An 8,069-nucleotide genomic window follows, 5' to 3' on the forward strand; every position below is an offset into this window, starting at 1 on the left:
GCCGTATCGGTATGATGCTGACCAAGTCCTAAAAGACGTGGTGAACTATACCATAACACTGTGATAATTGACGGGGACAGCATTGAATTGGTGGTGCATTAATACAGGGTGTATACGACCTAGTCGAAACCACTCTGATACACATCTCAGATCATAGCTGAGGTTGAGTAGGTGCGTGCACTGACAGCACATGCGAGGCAAGCGACGACACATCTAGGTTATAAAACCTAGCGAAAGTGCTGGGTGACGACCAGCCTGCCGCCATGCAAATGTCCTGAATAGACATGCCATTTGCCCAGGCCCAGGAGGACGCGAGTCCTATTGGACACCTGATTGGGTCTTCGCCCCGCGATACGCACCAACTTGAAAAAACTCTCCATTTATGTGCGTAAAGACGTCTCGTGGAAGGAGCCCTAGCCTCAGAGATAGTATTCAACACCCACTGAGGAAGTGCGTCTGTTACTGGCAAGCTCCGTCGAGCGGCCAGACATGAAGGCTCCATGACTCTGGATTTGGGTGCCAAATCGTTCCTTGTGCTTGAGAGAGGAGGTCTCTCTTCAGTGGGATAATCCATGGGGGGGCTACCAGCATCTCCACCAGTTCTGGGAACCACGGCTGATTGGGCCATTTCGGTGCCACTAACAGAACAGATTCCTTTTCCTCTCTGATTTTGCAAAGCACGCGAGGCAGAAGCTTCACTGGAGGAAAGGCATACTTGCGTACTTTCGGCCAGCTGTGAGCTAGTGCATCCACTCCTAGGGGAGAGTGTGTCAGTGAATAAAACAGCGGGCAGTGAGTGTTCTCCGCTGATGCGAAGAGATCCACCTCCGCCCTGCCGAATACACTCCAAAACATATTGACTGTCAGAGGTGTAATCTCCACTCCCGTGGATTATCCCGCCCCTCGACAGTAAATCCGCCAGAAGTTCAGGCGTCCGGGGACATGTACTGCCGGATGGAGAGGAGGTGTCGAAGGAGGTCTCTCGCCAGTTGCAGCAGTGGTGGGGAGTTCACACCGCCTTGGTGATTTATAAACACCACCACTGTCATGCTGTCCGTCCTGATGAGAACGTGACGTTGAAGAACGTCTGGAAGAAAGCACTCGAGCGCTAGGTGAACAGCACGGAGCTCCAGACAGTTTATGTGCCATGACTTCTCCGTTTCCGACCACGTCCGAAGGCTGGTCTGCCATCGCATCGGCTCCCCAGTCCGTGCTCGATGCATCTGTCGTAACATTCTTTCTCCTGATCACTTGACCAATACGAACACCCGGCGATACAGAGTCATATCGTGCCAAGGGTTCAGTGTATGCAAACAGTTGCGCGTCACTTTGATGCACAAGGTGCCTGTGCGCCATGCGTTCTGTGGCACCGGCTCTTTAACCAGAGCTGAAGCGGACGCATATGTAGGAGCCCTAGATTGCACACTGTCGAGGCTGCAGCCATCTGGCCGAGGGTCCTCTGAAAGCATTTCAGCGGGGGAGAACGTCCTAATTTGAAGACTGCGAGAGAACTGATCAGTTTTGTGAGCGCTCCTCCGACAGACGCTCGCATATTGATTGAGTCCAGCTCCGCTCCTAAAAAGGAGATGTTCTGGCTCGGTATCAGCATGCTCTTTTGCATATTTACAGTCAGTCCTAAACTCTGAACATGAGCGAGGAGTCTGAGTTTGTCGCTGAGAAGTGCGCTCTCTGATTGGGCTAACACTAGCCAGTCGTCGAGATAGTTAAGGATGCGCATTCCGCTCTGCTTCAGAGGAGAGAGAGCAGCATCCATGCATTTCGTAAACGTACGAGGGGCCAGACATAAGCCGAAGATTGGGTCCAAGACTGGGCGGAGTCCGCCGTCTTTCTTTGGCACCAGAAAATAACGACTGTAGAAGCCGCTCTCGCGGTCTGTCAGAGGCCCTGCCTCTACTGCGCGCTTTGCGAGAAGTTTGTGTATTTCCTCTCGCAGAACTGAGACATTCTGCTCCTGCACAGTGGACATTAACACACCGTTACTTTTCACGCTTTACATGTCACCCTTGGGAGATATTATCAGGAGACATGGTGTTAGCTTTCACTGTTATGCTGATGATACTCCGCTCTATATTTCTCAATTTCTTGGTGAAACACACCAAATTGACAAACTAACGGAAGGCACCAAACCCCTAATTGCTCCCCGGGCGCTGGAGTAATGGCTGCCCACTGCTCCGGGTGTGTGTTCACTGTGTGTGTGTGTGCATTTGTTCACTGCTCACTGCTGTGTGTGTGCACTTGGATGGGTTAAATGCAGAGCACCAATTTCGAGTATGGGTCACCATACTTGACCATACGTCACGACTTAACTTAGAAACCCCACATGTAATAACCTAGAACATTATCTAACACTTGATGGCTGCTCTGTCAATTCTTCTTCATCAGTCAGGAACCTAGGTGTGCTGTTTGATAGCAATCTTTCATTTGAAAGCCATGTTTCTAGCATCTGTAAAACTGCGTTTTTTCATCTCAAAAGCATATCTAAATTGCGACCTATGCTCTCAACGTCAAATGCAGAAATGTTAATTCATGCGTTTATGACCTCAAGGTTAGACTATTGTAATGCTTTATTGGGTGGTTGTTCTGCACACTTGATCAACAAACTACAGTTGGTCCAAAATGCAGCAGCTAGAGTCCTTACTAGAACCAGGAAGTATGACCATATTAGCCCGGTTCTGTCAACACTGCACTGGCTCCCTATCAAACATCGGATAGATTTAAAAAATCTTGTTAATTACTTATAAAGCCCTGAATGGTTTAGCTCCTCAGTACTTGAGCGAGCTCTTATCACACTATAGTCCTCCACGTCCGCTGCGTTCTCAAAACTCTGGCCGTTTGATAATACCTAGAATATCAAAATCAACTGCGGGCGGCAGATCCTTTTCCTATTTAGCACCCAAACTCTGGAACAGTCTACCTAACACTGTTCGGGAGGCAGACACACTCTGTCAGTTTAAATCTAGATTAAACACCCATCTCTTTAGCCTGGCTTACACATAACACACTAATACGCTTTTATTATTCAAACCTGGATTGTTAGGCTGCATTAATTAGATCAACCCGGAACCGGGAACCGGGAACACTCCCCATAACACACGATGTACTCGTTACATCGTAAGTAGAATGGCATCTATGCTAATATTTGTCTGTTTCTTTCCTATTCTGTTTCTGAGTCCGTATCCGGTCAGATGGTGGATCAGCACCAATAGATGATGTCTACAGCCCTGATCGTCAGCAGAGACCAGGACACCCAGATGACCCCCAGAGACATAGCCCCAGTGAAGACCTCAATTAAAATACAATAAAACTAGAAATATAACAAAATAACTAAAAATATAATAAAATATCTAACTACATAATACTACTATTGTTAGAAATGGCAACAAAATTAAAATAGAAATATAAATTTTTGAACTGCAGGTTTCGTCTGGCCAGAGGAGAACTGGCCCCCCGACTGAGCCTGGTTTCTCCCAAGGTTTTTTTTCTCCATTCTGTCACAGAGGGAGTTTTGGCTCCTTGCCGCTGTCGCCTCTGGCTTGCTCAGTTGGGGACACTTAATTTCTAGCGATTATCGCCGATTTGATTGCACAGATACTATTTAAACTAAACTGAACTAGACAATGACATCTCTGAATTCAATAATGAAATGCAAAACCTAAGGGTAAAATAGGTCATTTTCACACATTTTGTTTATTTGACTGTAAAATTCTAACAGAATGTGCTATTTTCAAGTGCAAGGTGTCTTTTTTTTCAGAAAACAAATGGCTTTCCAAAAAGTACAGTTTTTGACCATTAATCTTGTGTTTTGAGTTTGTGAACAGAATTTAAATAGACAAAAATAAAAAAAACGGAATATTTTTTTTTATTATTATTTAGGAAAAAAAGCGAAAAATCATGATCGAAATAATCCAACACTTCTTACTTCAAAATTCAACTATAATACATATATACAAGTATTTTTGGGACACTGGGTTGCACAGTTTTCATTCAGGAGGCTTTTTTGTTCATACACGCACACATGTACAAATGCATGTACATGCGTGCACCCATTCATTTACATGCGCGGACTCATTATAGCGACGCACACACCACATGTGAAAAAGTCTCACTCAGCCTGCTCCCAAAGTCTCATCAAAAATCATCCTAATCGACTCTTATGCTGTTTACTCCTCCTTGACCATGTTTTTGTTCATTTTGTTTATTATTTTATGCAATAACAAACTCCGCGCTCCCTATCTCTCCATTCAAATTCTCCCTTCCCGCTCTCCCGGAAATCTGCCGTCATTTGTTGACGGAGCGCAAGAAATTACCGTAATAAGCCATATATTGCCGAAAAGCGCATATTGTCTGCTATCAGGAGCAATTTGAATGATTTTGATAGTGCAAACGGTAGAAGAGTTATGGTAACATGAATACAGCTTGGTCTGATGTGTCGGCTCCGACACAGCCGGTTTTAAAGGGTTAACTGAAAATTGAGTGTTTAATCTTATCATTATACATTACTGACACTCTCTCCTCCAATTTGATACTGTTAAGTGCTTTGACACAATCTGTATTGTAAAAAGCGCTATATAAATAAAAGTGACTTGACTTGACTTGAATGGATGAATAATTCTCTCAATGTGCAAAACTAGTAAAGTCTTATGCAACATTTTGATTGTTTTCAAAATAATTTAAAAAAAAATTCTGGTTTAATAAGGTACACTTGTAAGAAAGTAGCAGACACTTGTTGCTATGACAGCAACTCCACAATAAAATCCAGCTAACTGAGTAATACATGAACAGAGAACAGGCTCCTGAACAACATCAGAGTCCAACATCACAGAGTCATCCAGACTACAGTCTTTCAGCTCCTGGCTTTTTCCAGCTCCACCGAGTCTTCACACCATGAACATTTGATCTTCCACAGCATCTGCATCACATGGAGAATATTTTCTTGTGTTCCAGAACGTTTCTTTCATTTTTCACTGCCTCAAACATTTCAATATATTTTATGCTTACGTATGTGAGCTACAGAAGTGGTACACATCTCATATTCATGAATGAAAAATGATAATGCTTTCAAATTAAAATTTTTGGTGAATTTCTTTTTTTTTTTTTGTCTCCACACAAAGAATTCTAAAAGCATTTCTTCAATATCCTAACACGTGCTGGTGGTTTCTTTACTTACATTTCACTTTTTATTCTTAGGTTGATTTGTCTATATTCTCTAAGAAGAAATGTGGTTTCTTTCACTTCCTGTATATTGTTGTACATTTTATGTTACATTATTTATAACATTATTGTTCATGCACTACAAAAAATAAATAAAGAGAAAATAATCAGAGGCCAATCATTAAAATAATAATAAACTTGTGCTGTGAAGCATTCAGTATGGCTGCAAACTGGTTCACGAGTAAAAAAGTGTGAGCTAATCTGTTCCAGTGGGTTTTTTTTTTCTTTAGAAACCACGTGTGGTGTTTGACCATAACTACTTTTGCAAAGATCTGTGTGATTTTCTGTTGCTGATTTCCCTTTTCAAACACTTGAAAAGAGTATCTCCCTTCAAAACCCGGCTCACGCTGAAGGGGTGGAGTCTTTGAATAATATACAGCAAACCACAGACTGGTGACACATTCATGTTTCCAGCGCTGATGAAACTCACTCCACTGCTGCGGGAGATTTTTGCTGTGGATCTTTATTTCTCATATTAATATTCTGGATATTTCTACATCTCCTTTCATCACAGGTCAGATTCTTAAACATTATACTTTAACATAGTTTTACTTTAAATGTGTTTTGTGGAAACAGTATATTTAAGTTCATGCATATTCAAGCAATAGAGCTACAGCAACGTCTACATCATTAGTGTGTGTTAATGATGTGAATGTCATTGGCCTTATTAAATGAAAACTTGAAATTATGTATTTATTTTAATGAAAGTAATAGTGTGATGGGTGATTAATACTGTGATGAACTCTTTCATTCCAGTGTCCTGATGTGAGGACAATTCAGACTAATTAAACTCATGTAAAGTCATGATCTGTTTTTATTAATGTATGCATGAAAGGCTTTAATATCTGACAAACAGTAACGTGTTTATCTGTGGATGTGTCTGCATTTATAACATTAGCAGAGCAGAGTCCAGACTATTTTTTATTATTGTTTTTATTAGTGTATGCATGAAAGACTAGCTGAGATATATATATATATATATATATATATATATATATATATATATATATATATATATTTAGCTATATATCTAGCTGACTTATATATGAATTAATTAATTTATTTAAATTTTTGTTTGTTTATGCATGCTTGAGTTGGAATGGTCTATGATTGTTCACATGATCTGAATCTATAGCATCAGTCCAGCCACTGTATTTACATTATGATAACCATGTTTTCTTCATTTACAGTCTCTCGTGATCATTGATATCTGAGAGAATCGTGATGAGATGAGGTAGAAGATGTTTTTTTTTGTGTGTGTGTGAAAATACCTGAAACAAAATGTCATTCTAATATGTTCATAAGTAACCAGCATCACATACTTCAGTTTCATTTATATTTTTAGGAGTATTTGTTTTAAAATAAATTTATTTTAAAAGTTTTAAAAGCAAATCTAATTGCACTAAGGTTATCTGAAATTACTGTACCTTAATGTTGATGACTAAACTGTGTCTGTGTGATTGAACAGATACAAATGATTCGAGGTGAAATGCAGAAACCACAGACAAGCAAAACAAGAATACATAAAAATGGAGCCTGGAAATGAAATGCAAACCAGCGGGGAGAAAAACGGACAAATACTTGCTAGATGTGACAGTATGAAGAGAAGAAAGCCAAACTGTAAGTTGTGTAAAAACTTACTTTAATTCTTCATCACATTTCTAGTCTTGCTAGATACTTTTTTCTTATACTCCTGTCATAAAGTTGCACATTCAGTCAGATTCATCAGACTTTCTGCACTCATCTATAGATGATTGTCAGGACATATTACTGATTGAGGATATAAACCCCATAAATCCAAAACAATGAGGCTAATCTGATATATGTTTGTGATTTCTAGTCTCACATGATCCACATGGACCTGTAAAGCTTTATTCAGGTTTTCTCAAGAACACACAAACTAACAGATGAAAACCTGAACATCATCTACACAGTCCGTTCAGCTCTTGGACTCTTACACAGCTTTTTCAGACTCATCTGATCACAAACAGACTAACAAACCGATTGAGTCTCAGATCTGTGTCGCGGCTGGACTCTCGTTCTCCTACAGCAATAACTCTGTTGCTCTTCCACAAACACTTTCCCTGCCTTTGATCATAAACCTGTATGTTTCAGTACATACAAAACATGCTGGTTCATCACACAGTCATACAAACAAACAGCTCAGTGTCTTCAGGTCACTGGACAAACACGTCTATGGATTGAGAAGGAAACTGAGAACCTGAAGGAAACCGTCTTAGGTTACGTATGTAACCCCAGTTCCTCGAGGGAACGAGACGCTGCGTCCAAGAATGCTAGGGGAATGCCTCCAGCGTGACCACGCTCTGATACAAATGTAATCTGTCCAAAGGATGGGCGAGACGTCACGGGCAGGTGATGTAACGGGCAGGAAGCATAAAAGCACATGCGGTGGAACCGGCGTCAGCTTCAGGAATGAAGCAACCGCTCGTAGGGATGCCGGAAGTATGGCCTTGAGACGCAGCGTCTCGTTCCCTCGAGGAACTGGGGTTACATACGTAACCCAAGACGTTCCTCTTCAGGAACTCGAGCTGCGTCCAAGAACGCTAGGGGAACGAGATCCCCACGCCGCCAGACTGACAAATCCCTGCCTAGTGTGGATGGAGCACAGCTAGGGCGAGAGAAAAAAGGCCACAGGTGGCTAGGTGAGCGGGGCCTGCGTCCCGAAGGCCAACTTCTGAAGAGTGAGTCTTGATCCCCAAGAGGGGAGAGCAGAGTACTCGAGGCTATGGAATAGCATCCTGATCCACCACATAGCAAACGCCTGGCCGGAGGCCTCAGCCTCTGGAGGAAACATGTACTAGGGGTGTCTACCCACT

General features: G+C 41.9%; 1 long non-coding RNA gene across 1 annotated transcript; it reads left to right on the forward strand.

Annotated features, from left to right (window-relative positions):
* Positions 1-5,650: 5,650 nt before the first annotated feature.
* Positions 5,651-7,386, forward strand: LOC131528682 (uncharacterized). Its single transcript, XR_009267929.1, has 4 exons — positions 5,651-5,746; positions 6,423-6,466; positions 6,701-6,852; positions 7,073-7,386. It is a non-coding gene; the product is annotated as an uncharacterized LOC131528682 (long non-coding RNA).
* The last annotated feature ends 683 nt before the right edge of the window (positions 7,387-8,069 follow it).

This window comes from Onychostoma macrolepis, chromosome 21 (genome assembly GCF_012432095.1).
Source record: "Onychostoma macrolepis isolate SWU-2019 chromosome 21, ASM1243209v1, whole genome shotgun sequence".
Classification (NCBI taxonomy): domain Eukaryota; kingdom Metazoa; phylum Chordata; class Actinopteri; order Cypriniformes; family Cyprinidae; genus Onychostoma; species Onychostoma macrolepis.